This window comes from Coloeus monedula, assembly GCF_965178545.1.
Source record: "Coloeus monedula genome assembly, chromosome: 11".
Lineage (NCBI taxonomy): Eukaryota > Metazoa > Chordata > Aves > Passeriformes > Corvidae > Coloeus > Coloeus monedula.
Window position 1 is genome coordinate 19,741,941 of NC_138791.1, and position 20,212 is coordinate 19,762,152.

The window sequence follows — 20,212 nt, forward strand, 5'->3', positions numbered from 1 at the left end:
AAAAAGGAAGGAAGGAAGGGAGTCGGTCCACAGTGCACAGTCATCAGGAGACTGAGGCAAAGTCAGGCTAGCACAGGTGATGATATGAATAATGACATTTATGCTGCAGGAATTTAATTAGACTGAGAAAGGATTTGTAGTAAAGATGTCACAATAACTCAAGACAAAATGAAAATCAGTCCAAAGACATTCAGTCCCTAATTAGTTTGGGAATAGTAGATTAAAGATAAACTTAGAAAAATTGGTGGAGTGACTAGCTATTAGGGGCCACAAGAACGTAGGATGTCACCTTAGATTTTTCACTTTTTGATGCTTTTCAAGAAGACCAAATGCAGAAAAGAAAACCTAAAATCCAGGACCTGATTTCTTTTCTTTCTTCAAGAGATCAAATATTTTTGCTTTTAATAAACCCAGTGACAGCCACAAGCCTTGGTTGTTGACACTGATTTTTTCCCTGAAATAATGAGCTGTGTGACACCTTGGTTATATATGGAAAACAGCAGCTCTGTGTACAGACAACATTCAATTTCTGTGTGCTGCTGTTTGAAAAGCAAGGGAAGAAAGGTCTTTCTGATCATGCACAATAAGTTATTTTCTTGGTGCTGGCTTGTTCCGTGCAAGACAAATGAAAGGAATAACAAAGCAGGATGTTCACAAAAGAGCCAGGAAGATTTTCGAGCTCGGTGATTGATCTGGATGTGTTCACATTTAGGTAGGAAGAAAAGGAGTTGATGCAAAACATTTTGAAGTTGCCACTAAATGGATTTTAAAGCTTTGGGATTCTGGTGCAGCTTTTCCAGCTGAGCCCTCATGTCCTACCTGGCTTCAGGGTGCTGATGTCCTTCATGCCAGGGGTGCCTGGCTGCTTCCCACCCCTCCAGTGCCAACAGCAAATTCCTGCTGGCTTCCAGCTCTCAGCTCATAACATAACCATGGAGTCATGGAATGCTTCGGGTTGGAAGGCTCCCCAAAGTTCATGTCATTCCAACCCCCTGCCACCTCCCACTATCCCAGGTTGCTCCAAGCCCCATCCAACCTGGCCTTGAGCACTTCCAATATATTAACCAAGCAAAAATAAAAGTCACACACTTGGGTCATTCAAAACCCTTTGTTTGATATTCCTATTAAAGGAAGAGACCTGAAGGAGGAAGTAGGTTCACCAGACCAAAATCCTGGGAAGAGAATCCTGTCCAACATCTCCATGGCCCTCTGAATTCTCACTAATTCCCATTAATTCTCTCCCTGATTTAGGCAGGAAAGCAAGTCAGGGAAGTGACCCATCCTTCATCCTCCAGAGGTATTCACTTGAAATGAAAAGAAATGAAAACAAACCACAGAAAAGACAATAATGTCCTGTCTGCCTGGCTTGTAGAAGGGACCTCACCCCTGCCTCCCACAGGTTGTTAAATCTATCACACAATGCATCTTCTATTTCATCCCAAGTGGAACAGACCCAGCCAATCAGGGAAACTCACAATTAGGAAGAAAACAATTCAGTAGAAAAAAAAGTAGCATTACATGGATTGTAAACATGGTAACAGTAGTAACAGAGGCTATTTTGTGTTGTCATTCAGCTACATCCTTGCTTTAAATAATTCCTTCAAACACCACCTAAAACATGAGTATAGTGAACAGAGAAAAACAGGAGCTATCCAACATTTGCATCCCAAGTAGTTAATTTGCTGGGTTGCTTTTTACTGTAAATTTCATGCAACCCTATCAATCCTCATTTGTCCTCTAAAGAAATTCCCATGGCTGTGCCAGAGTCCTTCCTGCACATCGTGTCCCCGTGAACACCCTCAGTGCCTCACCACCACCAACCCACTGTGCTTTAAATACAATCCTGCACTCTGGAGCTGCCCAGCTTCAAAAATTCCTCTCTTTGACCTTCCTCAAGGACAGGGCTGTTTCCCCCATCTGCAGGGCAGTGTAAAATGTTGCTCTCAGCCTTGCAGTGCATATGGTGCTCCCCATGCCATCCCCAGTGCCATCCCTCTGCCACGGCCCTCGCTGGCCTCGGGCTGTCTGTACAGGTGCAGCACAGGCTGCTGCTCCTACTGCTGATTCCTGCTCGTTAGTCACTCTCCTCACTCCCCTCCTTGGCTCCAGTCATGCTGTTCTCTTCTTTGCTGGATTGTTAAACCAAAGTAGGAAGAGCATCCTTCAAAATATTCAATCTGTCAGGCTTTTCTTTCGACCTTCTGCAGGGCCATTGAATAGTTTGGGTTGGAAGGGACTTTTGAAGTCATCTAACCAACCCCCAAAATAGGTCAAAATAGGTTTTTTTCACCTTTGTCTAAACATTTTTTCATCATGCAAGAGAAATAAATTACATTACACACATCAGCAAGTCTGCTTGAATTTTTGAGACCAATTCCCACAACCAGGGAGAAGAGGGATTTTTGTCTCACCAGCACATGAGACTGATGGCACTTTCCTTAAATCTCACTTTGTTTGGTTTCTTTATTACAACATGAGAGATTTCTGAGTGAGTGGTGGGTGGGTAACCTGTGGGAGGTCAGCACTTACACCCACCTCGTCCAGGTCACCGCTCCTCTGCAGCCTCCTGACGCCGCCCCAGCAGGGCACGAAGGGATCAGTGGTGTAGGAAGCTCAGCAGGATGGGGAAAAAGACAATTCTTGCATGGTGAGTAGGCAGGGAAGAGGGCAACCACGGCAGATGGCAGAGCTGAAGCAGCACCCAGTGGCTCGTGCTGCATGACAAGCTGTCAGCATTCCTGGGAACAACAACCCTGTAATTACATACAGCCCTCACACTGTGTCTCCCTGCATGGAGAATCCCTCTCCACAACCTTCAGAGGATTAGAGGCACAGAAGGAAGGGTGTCATAGCAGCCAGGTGCACTGGGCAACCCTCTGACAGGGCACAGGAGCTTGTGCTGTGCTTGGCCAGGCCAGCCCTGGCCCTGGCCCTGCCTGGATCAAAGGACACTCAGAGCTCCCCCTTGCCCTGGCCCCGTCCTTCACCACAAAACATCTCTCAGCCAGCACTGAGAGCATCTGTGAAAGCCCAGCACACAGAAGTCTTCTATTTTAATGTCAAGGTCCAAGTCAGAGCAGAGAGTTGAGAGTTTACTCTCTTTAACATCTATAATATTAGTAATTTGGTCACTTGACAAAATAAATTGACCCTATAATAATGTTTCTAGAAATGTGATTGGTGTAATTTGTTAAATTACATTTGTACATGGTATCAAGTTCTTCCCTGCCTTACACCTCCCCTAATGCTCTCCTCAGTAAGTATAAGGCTGGCAGAATTTAACCTCTCATATATAAGTGGCATGCACTTATTTCCCTGGGGAACTGACCCAATCCAGAGCATTGCCTATTTATAGCACTTTCCAAAATAAATTGTGAGGCGAGAGGGTAGGAAGGCTGTTAGGAAAGGCTATATTTGTTGATAAAACTAGAAAAAAAGTAATATAGCTGTGTGTTCCCATCCAAAGTTACCTTCAGTGGATGCTGTGAATTTTAAATTGTTACTACAACTGCAACACAGAACTAAAGTGGCAACTCCCCACAGTGGGCCCTGAAATCCCAGAACGGTTAGGAAGAGACCTTAAATATCATCCAGCTCCATCCCTGACATAGGCTGGGACACCTCCCACTGTCCCAGGCTGCTCCAAGCCCCATCCAGCCTGGCCTTGGGCACTGCCAGGGATCCAGGGGCAGCCCCAGCTGCTCTGGGCACCCTGTGCCAGGGCCTGCCCAGCCTCACAGGGAAGGATTCCTTCCCAGTGTCCATTCCCCTTTGTCCTGTCACTCCACACCCTTGTAAAAGGCCACATGGGCAGAAAAACCTCCCTACTGGACCCCCACCAGTCCAACCCTGAACATTTCCTCCCTCTTTGGCCTTCAGGACTGGAGGCCGTGGCTCAGGACCAGCTCTGATGGCCTCAAGGCAACCCTGCAGCAGGATGGTGACAGCAGGGTAGCTCCAGGACAGCTGAGATGATAGCAGGGATGTTTCACAGCTCAGAGCTGTGAGACAGCAGGATGAGGATGGGAACACACTCCGCATCTGTGGCAGCAGCCCTGGAGAACTCCCTGTTGGAGGGAAGGAGCTGGCTCACTCCGAACCAGCAGCCAGCACGGACAGTCAGACAGTAACAACTGGGAGCAAACAACACAGTGAAGTTATTTGGCAACACAGATGGGCCCTGAGTCATTTCTTGGATCTGTCTCCAAACACAGTGTGACAGTCAGAGCTACAGTCAGGTTTTGGAAGAGCTTGGCAAGGAGCAGACAGTGATAAATGTGCCAAATATCCTCTGACCTTCTAACTGTCCCGTTTTCCCATGGCTTTGTCCTGCCTGTGGCTGCAGTTGCCATCATCTGAGCACACAGCACAGCACTGCAGCTCCAGAGACCACTTCAGTCACTGGTCTGGAGACCTTTTATTCAAAAAAAATCCAGGATACTTGAGGAAAGCTCCCTTTGAGCTGACTCACTGAACAATCTCTCAGAATCACATCCGCCTTTGGCCTGGAGCAGAAGAAAGATTAGAAATTTCCCATCTCTGATTCTCATGAATACAGATTTCCATGCATTCATCACAAGGCCAGAGCATCACCTGCCCATGGCCCTGCTCTCCCCCTGCCACACTCCAGCAGGCAGGTGCAGGAGAAGCTGATCACAGGGAATGTTTGCCCTTGGGGAAGCATCCCGGCATCGGGAGCTGCTTGCAGCACCAGCGGCGGGGGACGCGCATCGGGGCAGCCAGGAGGGAAGAGACGTCCTTTCAAAAAGAACCACAATCCTTTCATTCTCCGTGTGTTTTTCTGGAGAGCTGGGAGCGTCTGTCCCCTTTCATTCTCCCTGCTAACTTTTATCAGCAGAGAAAACCAGGCAAGAGTGACACTTGAGCAGAGCAGCTTCCCCGCGCCAGCAAAGCGAGACTCAAAGTCATGGCGCCGACTTCCTGTGATGAAATATTGATCCAAAACTCTGTCACACAAGCAGCAGTTTAAAATCACCTTGTTTTTATATACAAATCTTTTTTTCAACTGTAGCTGAGCGCTACCAGATCACTTTTCTAAGTTCCATATGAAGAAAACTGACTTTTAAAGAAAGGCAGATACACTTTGTGAGGAATTTCAAAATTACTGTTTTCAGCTTAAAATTCAATGAAATGAATTGCTGAAATGACAATGAATTTTTAAAATTTAGTGTCATTTCAGCAGTGGTGAAACAAAAGGAATTTCTTTTTATTATTCTGTAGACATTGTAACTTTTCAATCCTCTCTTCTGTATATTTGGCAAAAAGGAAAAGGCCATAAAATAAATTGGAAGAAGAATTTTCTTGCAGCAGAGTTACCCAAACCCATGATCAGTGTTCTCTGAACAGCAAAATCTGAAGGAATCAAAGGCTTCATGAAACATTCATTGGAGCAATATGCTGACAAAATAGTTTCTCAGTCAAAACTTTTTCCTGGCTCTACTTAACATGGCCTGTGTGAGTTCAAGAACGCGTTTCTGGAGCACCAGAAGGCCAGAGGGGTTTAGCTCATCTAGCTGGGGTTTTTCCAAACAAACTCCACATATCCCTTGAGGTCACTTTATGGAGCTAAATAAACTCTCTGCTTCTCTTGGATGTGCTGACTCAACTCCCACCCCAGCCTGGGTCCTGGTGGAGCAGAGCCCACGGAGGTTCCTCAGCTGAAGGACAACAGGCAGGGCCTGCTCAGCCTCCAGGATCCATGAGAAATGCTTCCATGACCAGAAATCCCATTTGGACCCAGCCCAGTCCAGCCAGCCAAGGCTCCAGCCCTGTCCCCCTCTGCTGCACAGACCCTTCAGGCCTGCGTGATGCAGATGTTTTGCTCCACATCTACAGGCTGGATGAATTGTGAAATGATTGTGTGCTGATCATTAGAAAAACTTGCTGTAACAAGGTAAAAATCAGGATGAAAGAAATCAGGTGGCCTCCCAGGAGCCATCACTAATTATTTTGTACTTAATGAATGACACAATTTGCTTGTTGACCTTGTCAATCTATGCGGAGTTCTAACTAATTCATAAAAAACTGAAACTACCAAGGGTCTGAGATGGTTTTGGTCAACTTTGACCCAGGGTGGCCCCTACACTGACCCTGGCACCTTGTGTAGAGCTCAGTGACAGAGGGAAAGGCACCAGAACACAAAATGCTGCTCAGATGAACTTGGCAAGATCCTGGAAGTAAAATATCACAGCCTGAAGCCATGCCACCTTGCTGGGATAGCATCCAATGTCTCCTGTCAAGCTCCATAAACTGGGGTAATGAGTGAGGAGCACCTGGCTGGCCCAGGCAAGGCCCTCATTAGCCAGCACAGGGCTCTGCTGTCACCTGGGCAGGGCCACACAGAGTCCTCGCCAGGAAGGGACAAGTGGCCTTTGCAGGAGGGGCAAAACCCAAGGGACAGCTAAAGCAGGACAGCTAAAATCATTACTGGTGCCTTTGTGGGAGATTTTCAGTCATGGCTTTTCATGGTGTGAGGATTGCTCAGAGACTCGAGAGCCCTTTGGGGCTCTTCAGGAATAAATGAAAACCTGTGAAAGCTCCCAAAGTGTTTCAAGTGAATAAAACTGGGGTGTACAACTACACCCTTGAGCCTGGGATCAAGTGGACACAAAGGGCGGCCAGAGTGGAGGACTCCTTCCTTAGAGAACATACTCACTTCTTCCCTTGAGCTCTCTCTTTCTCCATTCCACCTTTTATTGACAGATGCAAGTAAGACTAATGAACTATTGATAACCCTGGCACAAAGGATTATTAGACAAAGCAATTTCATCTGGGGGGCATTGATTTATATGTCACAACCAGAGTACAAATGGAAATGGTAGTTAGGAAGGATGAAGTTGAATGCTAAACAGGTGGGCATCCTGTTTATTCCTAATTTCTGCCCTCTACGCACTTAGATGCATTTACCTGTACCTCTGGTTATCCTATATAATTAAAGAAACAGTTGCAGATTTTCTAGTAATTAATAGTATTTGGAGAGAGACCTGAAGCAACCCAAATATTAAAACAGGGCTGATGTTTTGAAGGGCCTGAACCTTGACAAGACACCAGACTGAACAGTTGAGTTTGAACCAGGGATTCCCAAAAACACACAGAGATGTCCAGGCACAGAGGGAATCCACAGGTAAAACTACGTGAAAAGAAGGGGTTTGTCCTAAAACAGCTCAAGTAGAGTAAATCTGAAATGTGCTGGCCTGAGATGGAGAGGCTGGAGCAGCAGGATGGGTTTCATCAGGGCACACTCCACTGCCCTGTCTTCCATCAGCCCACGGCCTCTTGGAGAGCTGGAGCCCGGCCAGAGCCAGTGGAGCTGCTGATCAGCATCTGTGAGAAATAACTCTGGTCCTGAGGACCAGGCAGACACTGCTTCCAAATTTTAATTCTCATTGTCTGTGGCATTCGTGTGACATTTAATGTGATGCCAACTGCTGCGCTATTGTGAAACCAGGAGTGAGATTTGTCCTCTTTTAGTGAAACCAAAAGGAAATTTCAAAGTCTAAGACACAGGCACCTGATTTTGTGGCCTGAAAAGAGGCAGTCAACCCCCATTTCTGTCTTTAAAAGCTCTCTCCAGCTCTCCTGGTGAGTAATCAATCGCCTCTTAAAAGACACTGCCTTGGCCTCTCCCCCAGCACAATTAATCCCTCCAGACCCAGGCTCAGATAAAACAATAGGAGGGCAGTACCCAGGTGATCTGGCAGTGCTAAGGCAAAACCAATCCCCAGGATTTCCACAAGGCTGCTCCACTTGTGGTTTCAGTCTGGGAAATGGTAAAATAAAACTGCACTTTAATGAACTTTCAGAGGAAAAATGTTTCTTTGTTTTAATACAAGCCACAACAAGAGGACATTGCCCTACCTCAGGCTCTGTTTCACATGACACTCAAAACCCATCTCCAATACTCCACGGATTAAATTATTTTCTGAAAGCCAACTCATTCCCACCATTATTACTGGTGTAAAGCTGTGAGGTTTTTTGCTGCCCCCCTTCTATTTTTTTCCAATGCTAGAAATAGATTGAACTGGCACTTCAGGATGCTGAGCTGCAGTTTCAGTTGAGCTCTGTGCTTCACAGAGATTTATCAAAAATGACAAGATTCAACATCTAGGAGATGTCTTGTAGTGCCCAGGAGCTCAAAGAAGATGCAGCAGTTACAACAGCAACCAGGGAGAAATAAGAAAAGTGGTAGAAAAAGAAACATGGGGTCCTCAAAAACCAAAGCTCTGGCAGGAATGGGCAGTTGTGCTGGTCAGCACTGGCCACCAGTGAGCAAACAACCCCTGCCTACCTCCTCCAAATGAAAATCCAGGAAAGCAGCCCTTCATTTCAGTTATGAACTTCCTGGCAGGTACCTGTCAGAGCCTCCAAGCTGCAGAGGTTTTCCCCTGTTCCATTTGCAAACAGCGTGGAATTGGATGGAAGTGATGAGTGTCTGTCTGTGATCACTTCTTCTGAGCTGAGCCATCCCTGGAATAAAACAGAACATTCCATAAGCACATTCTCTTTATCACCCACGTGAATGTAAAGAAAGTTATGATAGATGTGAAAAAGGCTAAGGAAAAATGGGAGTATCTGGACAATAAATGTGTATGAGCTATAAAATCATCTCCTGGCATGATCAGCCTTTGCCTGGATAACACAACAAACCCAAGCAAACACTCATGGCTGAGAACCACCTTGCACCCAGACTCCATCATTCCCACTAAAATGGAATTCAGGTACATGGAGGCACTGATGGAGACTGGATCCCAACCGTGCAGAAGCAGCAGCATCCTTTCAGTGTCCAGAGCAGGACCTAGAGATAAAACAGATAAAATGCCTGGGGCTGTTTCCAAGTCGTGCAGTGAGTCAGGCAGGTCTCTGCAGAGAGGGATTAGAGCTGGAGACAAGGGCAGTGAGGGAAACCTCAGCAAGAAATGAGCACACCCAGGTTTCTTCTCACAAATAATGATTCTAACAAACACCTGTAAGAGACACCACTGCCAAACAATAAGTTTGCATAACAAAAAGGGATCTGAAAAAGAAACCTCCACAGTAAAAAGTCAGGGAGGACATTATAGGTTTTCTGATTCCTTTACAGAGGTCAAAGGCAAATTCCTCCATGAAGAACCAACACACCAATGGTGCTCTCCTTCCTGCATGAGCCAGGACCTTCTCCTGTAGAGATGTGGAAACAGCCTGAAGGACTTAGGCTAATGCAGGCAGGAGCAAAATGGAAATAACTCCCACAAGACCATTGGGAGAACTTAATCCAATCTTCTCTTGTGAACCAGATATTATTCCCCTTTCACTTGCCTTCAGTGGTGATAAAGTGCAGACAAAGGAGATAAGGGACTCGCACACCTCACATTTCACCACTCACAGTAAATACACTCCTCGCTTTCGCTTATCTTTCAGCCTCGTATGGATTTCCTTTTAGTAACCTCCTGAATTACAATCAAATTATACTTTCAGGGCCATTGAATTGCATGGCTTGCAATACCTTAATGGGTTCTGTTCTGGCTGCTCAGGAAGGACTTGTAATCCCTGTCTTCTTCTATATTTCAGGGAGCCTTAAGGATGTGTTTCAGTGCTGTGCACAACAGCCCAGGCCTTCACTCAGCAGAGCAAGTGCCACACAAACAGTGGATGGGCAAGTGAACTGTGTCCTGGAGGAAAAATGTGAATAGTGAATGTTTCTTCTTTTGCCTTGCAGTGACAGCCAGGGTTTGGGTGGCACAGAAATTCCAAAACTCCCTCAGACACAAGTTCCATGTGCTTTAATGGCACAGTCGATACACCAGATGCCAGCTGCTCTGCAAAATATTTGTAAATAAATGGAAGTTTTAATGCCCAGAAATGGTGCTGAGTGCCACATTCCTCCTGACAGCTCCTCTCTTAGGTGGGCTTTTACCCTTCAATAAAGAAGTTGTTGCTTTGTTAGTTGTGGGCTCTGCAGCAAACAAAACTCACAGTGTGATCAGGAACTTTGCTGGGCTGAAATCAGTTTTTGAATTCTATAAACATTTAGGTAATTGAAATAAGACAGAGGGAGAATAAACAGAGTCTGAAAGTCTGAAGAGACCTCTTGTTCTGGAGAGGATCTGGAAGGATCTCAGGGATGCAAAATACCCCTCCTGCACCTGCCAGAGCAGGTCCCACAGCTGCTGCACCAAACCATCCCCAGGGAATCCCTCTGGATCACCCAGCCCACCAGTGCCTGGAAGAATGGTGAGACACTCTGGGGGAAGAACACCTGTGCCTTCAAGGAGGAAAGAATACAGTGACCATGGAAAAGAACAAAGTCCGAGGTGTGGGGCTCCCTGCTGTGCCACACCACAGGGGACAGCCCGTGCCAGGCACGAGGGGACAGTGGGGACCTTCCCCACGCCAGCTCTGTGACCTTGTGAAGCCACCAGCCCGTGACACTCGATGCTTTCCAGCCAAACACCTGATCAGCAGGTTCTCTGAGAAAAACTGCTCACTGGAGATAATCAGAGTAGGAACTGCCTCTGTCTGGAGCTGATGGGTGGGAGATAAAAAATCTCTCTCCTCCCTTTATTCACCCTGCTGTTTGTAAAACCTTATCATGTTTTTTTCAATTGTATTCCCAATAAGCTTCCAGGTAAGAAATAGTGTTTGCCAGCCCTGAAGAGAAGTAATCTTTGTTGGCAACATTTCTCAGGGAAAAAAACTGTTCAAATAAGATGTGGGAGGAAATTTCCCCCTCAGACAATTTGAGTAGCTGTCGACAGGCAGCAGATGAAAGGCGAGGAGCGCTGGATGCCGCAGGCCGTGCAGGGAACACAGGCAATGGCTTCAGCAGCTCTGGGTTCAAATGGAAAATTAATTTCTTTCTGAGGGGATCCAAAGTGCTTTTCATGCTGTCCTTTCTTTAAACAGTTGGTGATTTAATTCTGCTGAGTGCAGTGTGGGATGAGAAGTGAGGCACTAAAGGAGGGACCTCTCCAAACACAGCCTGTGCAGCCCCAGCTCCTGAGGCAGCCATGGGGTCATGGTGGCCCTTCCAACATTCCCACATTGGCTGTGTTCGACCACAATATTTATAATTTTTGCCCTTCAGCTGGAGCAGGAATCAGCCTCCACAAATCAGGAGTTTATTAAGGCAGACAGCAGGATTTCTGCTGGCAAATTCAGAGTGGAACGAGATGATCTCTAAGGACCCTTCCAACCCAACCCATTCTATCACTCTGTGATAAATTTTGCACTGGTTTTCCCCAGCATTAATATTTCTGATGACAAAACAAGCAGTGACAGCTGTGTTCTACCTTAAACAGAAATGCTGCCTTAACCAGAGGAGAAAAATGGATGAATATGAAAATAGGCATCATGAATATTCAGATACATTTGCAAATTAAGAGACTTCAACTGTGTCCTTGTCCTTTGTGCATTTTCCACAAATATTGAAAGGGGAACTCTCCTGGGACAAACGTTCATCAGCACAGCAAGTTTTGAAGAAGGAACCCACTCAATCTACAGCAGATATGCACAACATGAATATTGTGTGTATTCACAGGAGAAAGATGATTCTGGGAACCTCCAATTAGGCAGCAGAAGATTTTCCTATGGTCTCAGGAAAGAACTAAAGAAAAAGGCTTATTTTGATAAATTTTTCAGCACAGATTTTTGAAATGGGAAATACAAACATGAGAAAAAGACAAACTTCACCCATGAATTATTCCCTCAGAACTGTGAGGGGGGAGGAATGCCCCCTCGAGCCAGGCTGGGAGTGGCAGCTACTCAAGTCAAGTGTGTCGTTAATTGTGTGCAGGCAGCAGCTGAACCTGTGTGTGCTGACCTGCCTGAAAGCCCTGACTCGGGGTCCCCAGCTCAGGGATCTGCCTAATTAATTCCTAATAACCCAAACTTCATCTCTGTGTGCAGCCCGACCAGTGCTTGGGCTGTGCTCAGACAGCACCACCCTGCCGTGGTGTCAGCACCTCCTGCAGCCACCCCGGTGCCACCTCTGGCTGAGGGAGCTACATCCTTATCTTAAAAAAATCACAGCCATCCCCTTTTCCCTTCCATAACCACTGCAGAGGATGCTGTTGTGTCAGTGTCTCTGGTAAGACACCCCAAACCCTGACAGAACCCAAAGCATCAGCAAAATCCCATATTTACCCTTTCAGTTTATCATCACAATGAAGGGATGTGAAAACCTCGCCATGTAATTCCACCTGGAGGCTTTCTCCCATGCTGATACATTGCACAGTTGTCCAGTTTTGTTAGATTTCCCTCAGAGATGCCCAATAACCTTCAAACAAACCCAATTCATAACACCACCAGATGTGTCCGTTTTGCTTTTCATGGGAACATGCCATGCAAGGTCTCTGGGTAGGAGGTAACAACCCAGACAAGAACAATTTCTGTTTTGCTGGTTTGAAAGTGGAGCTTTCAATATCTTGGCCTGTCTCTGAGTTTTTGTTTAACTTGGGGAATTTTTCAGTTTACAAAACAGCCCGACAAGGATAATTAGGGTAGAAACATGCCTGACAATTCCAAATGCTCCCTGTCAAGCATATGGGCTAACACCTAGTTTTATTAATTCTCTGATTTTCAAGGGGTGATACAGTTGCATTAGAAGCGGTGTGTAGGTGGCTCATTTTTCCCTCCTCACATTCCTTTTGACAGTAGTTTGAAATAACATTCATCAAACAGTATAAAAGAAGTCGAAAGAAATTAATTAAGCAACCTAGAAGGAAAAATAAGATGTCTTTCCAACAGGACTTGCATTATTTAGGCTTGTAGTGCTGCACAGTGTAATTTCCTGGGAAGAAAAGGCAGGATAATGGTGTATTCCTGCTTGACTATGAAGCAGCACATTTGGAGCATCACCGGTGATAAGGAAGTTCTGAAACAGAAGTGGCTGAGAGTTTCCTATTGAAGATTTGCTCTGAATACCGTGTAATATACACATATATAAATACATATATGCTCATATATCACTGCTTGCACCTCCTCCAGCAGGAATTGGAGGTTTCTGGTCCTCTTCCTGCCTTTTCGTGTTAAGGGTTGAGGGCAGAGATGGTGATGCCGTGTTTAATTTAATCTCATCAAGTGAACAAAATCCAGCTTTTTAAAAGCCTCTGTTGTTCAAGGGTGTTTAAACAAATATTGTCCAGGTTTTGCCCAGGAGCACATGTGGCACTGCAGGGCCAGATTCCAGCTCTCCAGCTGTAATGAGGATTATCCATGGGCTGCACACTTCATGGCACACACTCCCATTCCACTCCAGGCTCCTCTGCCTGTTTCTGCTTCTCCAGCTATCCCAACCTCACTAACGTAGCTCTCCCTATCCCAAATTCTAATTTAATCCAATCAGTAGCACCACCAGAAGTGGCACAGGGGATTCATCTGTGGAGTCTCTGGGCACAGCCCTGGTGAGAAGTTGTCCAGCCATTCTGCTCCACCAGACTGCTGCCAGCTCTCGCTTGGTCACATGGCTTAGGGGACACGAAATTCCAGCTATCCTGCTCTGCTCCCGAGGGATGGCCACAGCACTGCCCTTCCTGCATCCAGCCAAAATAACCAGAGTGGGCCCAACATCCCATCAGTCCCCCAGTTCTGAAGGAATCCTGATTTAACAGAAGACCACTCACCAAATTAATTTCCAGGGATGTGAACCAAGTACCCATTGAAATCCAAAAAACTGCTTATGAAAACGTGGATGTAAAGAGCTCAGGATCTCTTTGTGACTGCTGGCAGCCTCCCAGCTACTTTACTGAACACAATCCTCAGGTAATTCTTAATTTCATGTTCATATTATCAGCTGCTCAGGGTAATACCACAGGAAAGGCCATGGATATAACAACACCGGGTTCATCATTCCCAAGGAATCTGCTGGGTACAAGGGAGCCACGAGGAAGAGATTAACTGATTTATCCAAGAAATTTTCCAACACATCCTAAATCTTTCTCATCAGATGCTGGTTTTACCTGAGCAATGACTCAAGCGTCTCTTTGTCCTTCCACCTACCTGGCTTAAACCCAGCAGTCAGAACACACACAGGGTTTCCAGCAGCAGAGCTCCAGCCTGACTAAATCCAACTTCCACTCCAGGACAGGACTGAAACCTGGATTCTCCTTTTCTGCCTAAATTCCCTCGGGCAACTCCTAAAGCTGGATTAGCAGTGGAGCACTGTCCCTTGGGCACTTCCCAGGGCTGGGTGCTGGCTCAGCACGCTGCCCACCAGGACTGATCCTCTCCGTGCTGCGCTTCCCTCTGGACAGCGCAATGGGAAACGCTCCTTCCAAGAGCCTCTGGAAGGCTTAGGCTGTAATTGCTTGTAAACCACTTAAGCAGTAAGTGATACAGAAATCCAAGTGGTAATTGTAGCAGAGGCTCGAGATTAATCTATTTTTGGCTTGTCAGACGTTCTTATGGACCTCATTCAAGGCAGTCACTGAAAGCTGTAAAGTGTCCAAAAAGTGACTGAAAAAAATAGTTTTATTAAAACCGTTACAGAGGCAAATCCAATCTTCAATTCACTCTCTGAAACCTATTGGTGTGGCCTGCAGATGAGGCACTCATGAACATCTTCTGGGCAGAGACCTGGGGAGAGCCACAAAAAGTTTTATATCAAAAAGAGTGCTCTAATTTTGGATTCCCAAAGCAAAACTGTGCAGGGAAAGTCAGTGAACAGAGGCAACAGGAGTCTGCCAAGAGGGGATAAGGAGCTTGTCCTGATCCAGGAATCAGGGCTCTGATGCCAGGTTCTGTTTTCCCCACTTGCCCCCAGGTGAGCAGTGATTAAGAGCAGACACTCGTTAGTGACCAGAAACTCTGCAGGGTGCTCTGACTTGGTGCTGTTCTCCACAGGACACCGTGAGATGGTTGGACACCTGGACTTGATGGTCTTAAAGATCTTTTCCAACTTCAATGATCTCAGGATTCTCTGTCAGTGCACTGATGCACTGTTTGGTGTGACTGAAGAACCCCAAAACTCTTGGTTTAACTCTCAAACTCCCAGAGATGCGAGCACCAGTTAATTATCAGGTAATAGAAACATCTTTCCCCACAGAGCCGCAACTTTTCCAAACTTTCCACCAACTTCCATTTTCCATAGCCTCAAGGTCAAGATTACCCTTTATTATTTTTTCCATCATTTCCTTCCCATTTCCTTTGGATTAGTGCATATTCTGTCAATAAGGACAAATGAAATTCCAGGCCAATGTAAACCCTGTCTGCTCTATGAATGTTTCTTTTTTCATACCGACTTTCGATGAAACAGAAAATGACTGATGCCACAATATGCTTTAATTATTTTCTTCATAAACTATCAAATTAAATTTTAAGAAGCTGGAGATGTTATCTCTTATTAAACTGGGACTGAACTCAGAGATGTAACTCTTAATGAAACTTCCCACACCAAAAAGCTTTTTTGTAATGTTAATAATTTTCAGCAGCCTGCCATGTACAGTATCTCACCAAAGCTTATGATTTTCACATTCCACCCCCTGCCATGGGCAGGGACACCTTCCACTACCCCAGGTTGCTCCAGGCTCCATCCAACCTGGCCTTGGACACTTTCAGGTTCTTCTAAACCATTATACAGCCTCCAGTATTTTTGCTGGGACTTTCTACTCACTGTATTCTGAAGTTCAACCCCAAAAAGCAGTGCTGGATAACCCAATGATGAGCACGGCAGCACGAGGTAAGTCGCAGCCCACCTGGAAAACACAGACATTAATCAACACCAGCTTTAAGGGAAAAGTGATTTCGCTATTTTAAGCAGCAAGAAAATCTCAAATTATCAAAGAAACAGAGAAAAACTGGTCTGTGAGTAGAATCATGGAGTCATTAAGGTTTGAAAAGCTCTCTAAGATCACTGAGTCCAACCATCGATCCAACACTGCCAAGCCCACCACTAATCATGCCCCAAAGAACCACAGCTACACATTCTTGGAACACCTCCAGGGATGGGGACTCCACCACCTCCCTGAGCAGCCAGTTCCAATGCCTGACCACCCTTTCAGATAAGAATTTTCCCTGCCATCCAATCTAAACCTCCCCTGGTGCAACTTGAGGCCATTTCTTCTCATCCTGTCTCTTGTTACCTGGGAGCAGAGACCAATCCCCACCAGGCCACAATGTCCAATTTGCTTTGGAAAGTGCAATGATCAAAATGTGGCACATTCTGGGGCAAAACACAAAATCCGCAGGAGTCACTGGATCATATTTTTGGATCCTGCCTTAAGGGATGAAGAACAGAGTGAGAGATGAAAATGCGGCAGCTGGTAAAAAATCATTAAAAAGCATAAGGCAGAGATGAGGAAATACTGAAGTCGCCGGGAGAAAAAAGAATGGAACAAAGACATGGAAAAAAGACTCTCAGTCTGCCAAAGTTTCCACAATTTCATAAAATGTACAAATGCGGCAGAGAGAAAGGGGAAAGAGCAAACAAACCAGCTCCTGGCTGGGCTGGGAGTGGAGCACCGGGGTCATGTCCATCCCTATTCCCAGCTCTGGGGCTCGGTGTGCTCAGCACGGCATGTCCTGCCCTCCCACCCAGGGCCCCTGTGCAATTCATTCCAGCTCAGCTGTTGGCCAACTTCCTTCTGGTCACACAATGACAGTCCCAAGGGCTTAATGTCCATGTACCCCTTTTGGCCAAGAACACCTGAATCCCACCACGAGCAAACCAGCACTCATCCAGTCATGGACAGAAACAGACAGGCACGGACAGAAACACTGATTTTTCCAAATGGAAATTTCTCTGTTGTTGGTGGTAAAACACTGCTGCACTTTTTTTTTTCTGTTTAATTTTATTCATGAGCTGAAGTAACTTTGGGCAGTCACAAACCAATTTTTCACTGTGTTCTGAACAGATGGTTGTTCCAAGAATATCAGCATCCTGGCAGTGTCAAACAGCCTTGACCTTCCCAAGCAGCGCTGCAGACTTTTTGTTAGAAGGAAAGAAATAAAGAACCACTCACATAGTCCCAATTTTTTCCTGGATTATTAAACACAGTGGACAACACAGGCACAAACTGTGCTCAAGGAAAACCTGAAATTTGGCCTCAGAGAAGCAGGAATGGCTTCTGGAATCAGTGGGGGTGTACAGACAACTCCAAGGTCACATCAGACTCCCCTCGCAGAAGCAGAAGAGTGAAGAGATGTGGTGGGAGCCCCCCCCCCACCATCTCCAGCTCATCCTGCCCTAAGGAGAGCTGCTGTGATGGGCTGTGCAAAGCCTAAAGAAAAACAACAAAATATCCCAGTCCTCGAGTTCAGGCTTTATCCAGCAAGGGTCCAGTTACAATTTCCCAGTTATAAATAGCCAGAGTTCACTGTGAGCCTTCAGCAACCGTGGGCTGGCACAGCTTTGGGGACCTTTGGCGACAGAGCCTTCAGAGGGAAGGCAGCTCATTTTGTTCTGCTTTTGAATTTTTTTTAGAGATATAATCCTATTTTTAAGATCATTTAAATATCATCTGTGCTCAGTTCTCCAGAAGCCACATTAAAAAAAAAAAAAAAAAAAATCCAAGTCAATTTTACTGCAGTTAAATCTCCATGTCCTTAATCTCCAGGGAGAGGCCAGGTTCCTTCCTGGAGACAATCCTGCTTTTTTAGCACACGTGAATTATTTTGTACCTGATTGGTGTCTATCAAGACATAAAAACTTCGGGGGCAACACCCAGGGAGCAACTCCTGTCATGAGATCAATGCCTCATTATGGATTAAACATAAAAGTTAAGACGTCCTTAGTTTCCGGTTGACAAAGAGTGGCATAAATCCCACATAAATTCCACGCTGGCATTTGGGGGATTTTGTGCAAATTACTCCAATGACCTCCTGCTAAGAGCAGGTGAAGAGCTGTCACCCTTCCAGCCAGCACTGCCTCGGAGCTCTGAAGTATCACAGAGGGATTTGGGAATGAGCCCAGGGTTAGCCAGAGAAAGGGAGCCCAGTAATCCCAGCTGGCATCCCTTGGAGGCAGGAGAGGATTCCAAGGCGGATGGAGGCGGGAGGCCGACGCTCCGCTGCGTTTTGAAGATGACCACGTGTGAGGAGTGGCTGGGTTAAACCAGCTGGCAGCTGAAGCAGGGCTTTGGAGCAGGAGGCAATTACAGACAGATAAAGTAGGAGCACTTCTGAGTGAAATCCCTTCCATTCTGAGGCATCTGAAGTGACGGAACATCTCGAGAAAAGGCAAATCCAGCTCTTTAGAGCAAAGTGTGTTCCTTGATGCCGGCTGCCCTGGGTACTCTCTGCCTTTTAATGCTACTGAGAACCATTCATTACTCCTCTGACTCAGAGGTTTAACTAATTCCCAGCAAAGCTTTGTACCCAGACAGAAGAAAGCTCCACTCAGAGGGTCAGCACTGAGCCTCCAGCAGAACGTGGGCAGGGGAACCAGTTGGCTCCTCTTTTACATAAGGAACAAAATGGAAAAACCAAAGGCTGAGAGGCTGTGAGAGCACAGGGGAAAAAACCCAGAATTTAGATTCAGAAATACTTAGAACACCGAAGAGTGGAAGATTCTTGCTTAAAAACAACGTGTGTGGGCAGGGGGCACATTTGCCTCTAACCACAACAGAAATCTGGGGCTTTCTGGTTCATGCAACTGATGACAAGGGACAGGGCCTCAAGCTGTGCCAGGGAAGGTTCAGGATGGATATCGGGAAAAATTACTCACTGAAAGAGTGGTTAAACATTGGGATGGGCTCCCCAGAGAAGTGGTGGAGTCACCATCCCTGGAAGTGTTCAAAAAACCAAGCAGAGGTGGCACTTGGTGATATGGCTTAGGTGACATGGTGGTCAAAGGTTGGAACTGATGATCTTGGAGCTCTTTTCCAGCCCTACTGATTCAAGGATTTTGTGTGTCCAACTTGGAGAGAGAGATCTAAGACAGCAAAAATGCAGCACCAATATTCCGTGCTCTGCCTAATACCCAGCGATTTTCCTGCACTGGTGTCCCCAGTTTCCCATAATTTCCCACTGCTAATTTCACCTCTTAATTGTTTAATGATTCGTGGAAAATAGGAGGAATGATGAACCTCTCTTCGCTCTCAGCATGTGAGAAAATGAAACCATCCAAGCAATGATCCAAACTCCACTAAGTGGAAATTTGGCCCTGGAAATATTCATCCTGGGGTTTTTCTGCCGTCACAATTTTCCTTCAGCTGTCAGAGCAGCGAGATGAAATAACATCCTGTATTCATAGTGCCATCTGCATTCCAAAATCTCCTACTGATCAATGCAAGTGTCCAAAGAACACTTCCAATTTGTCACAATAACCTTCAAAACCTGACAGAAAATCATGCAAGTTATTTCTTGCGGATCTTTCTGTATCTTGTGATTATTTCTATTTTGCCAATACAATTCTAAACATTTTCCTTTGCATTTCCCATATTTCTCAGAAGGACTGAGAGGTTAAAACCTGCAATGGGTTTATTTTGCTCTCTGTGCTCCTGTTTTGTATTTCTGGACATTTAAGAAACACTGGGATGACTGCACTTGGAGCAGGACCAGAAATGTGTTTGAAAAGGCTTCAAACCGACACATCTCAGAATATCGATAATCAGGCTGCTTTGCTCAATTCCGCTTGTTCTTTTTTTCTCTTTTACAACAAATTTTAGATTTTCATGGGAACAATTGCACCAAAAAAGTGGGGTTTAAGCATCAAGCATGAGAACCCTGTTTTAAAACTTTCACTTCAGCCTTTTAAAAAAGGCAAAATATATGAAATGCCAGAGCTCTGAGTTCCCTGAGCAAGGTGCTCGGTGGGTTTAGGAGACAGGGGAGACTCTCCACAGGTGTTCCCTGTGGGTGTTGTTACTGGCATCGAGCTGGGGGGTAAAGCTCACCCTGTGTGGGTGGTGCCACCTCTAGTCCCCTGTGCACATCTGGCCAGCTGTGAGTGGCCCAGCTCAGGCAGATGCCGCTCCTGCCACTTCCATCCCTTCAGCGAACACCCATCGGGGTTAGGAGGCATCAAAGCTTACGGGAGAAATTTATTCAAACCTGTGAACAGCCTCTGCAGCTGGATCCATCCAGCTCTGAGCAGGAACCCGGGGAAGAGCCTGATCTGCTGTGATCTGTTGGGAATAGGGACCACAGAGACTTGCTGGGCTTTGTGAGGCTCGAGGAAGCAGCTCCCTGAGCTTCCAAACCAAGGCAATTTGCCTGACACAGAACGTGTTTGAAATGCACTCAGCATTGGGAAATGCAGATTACACTGCAAGTCTAT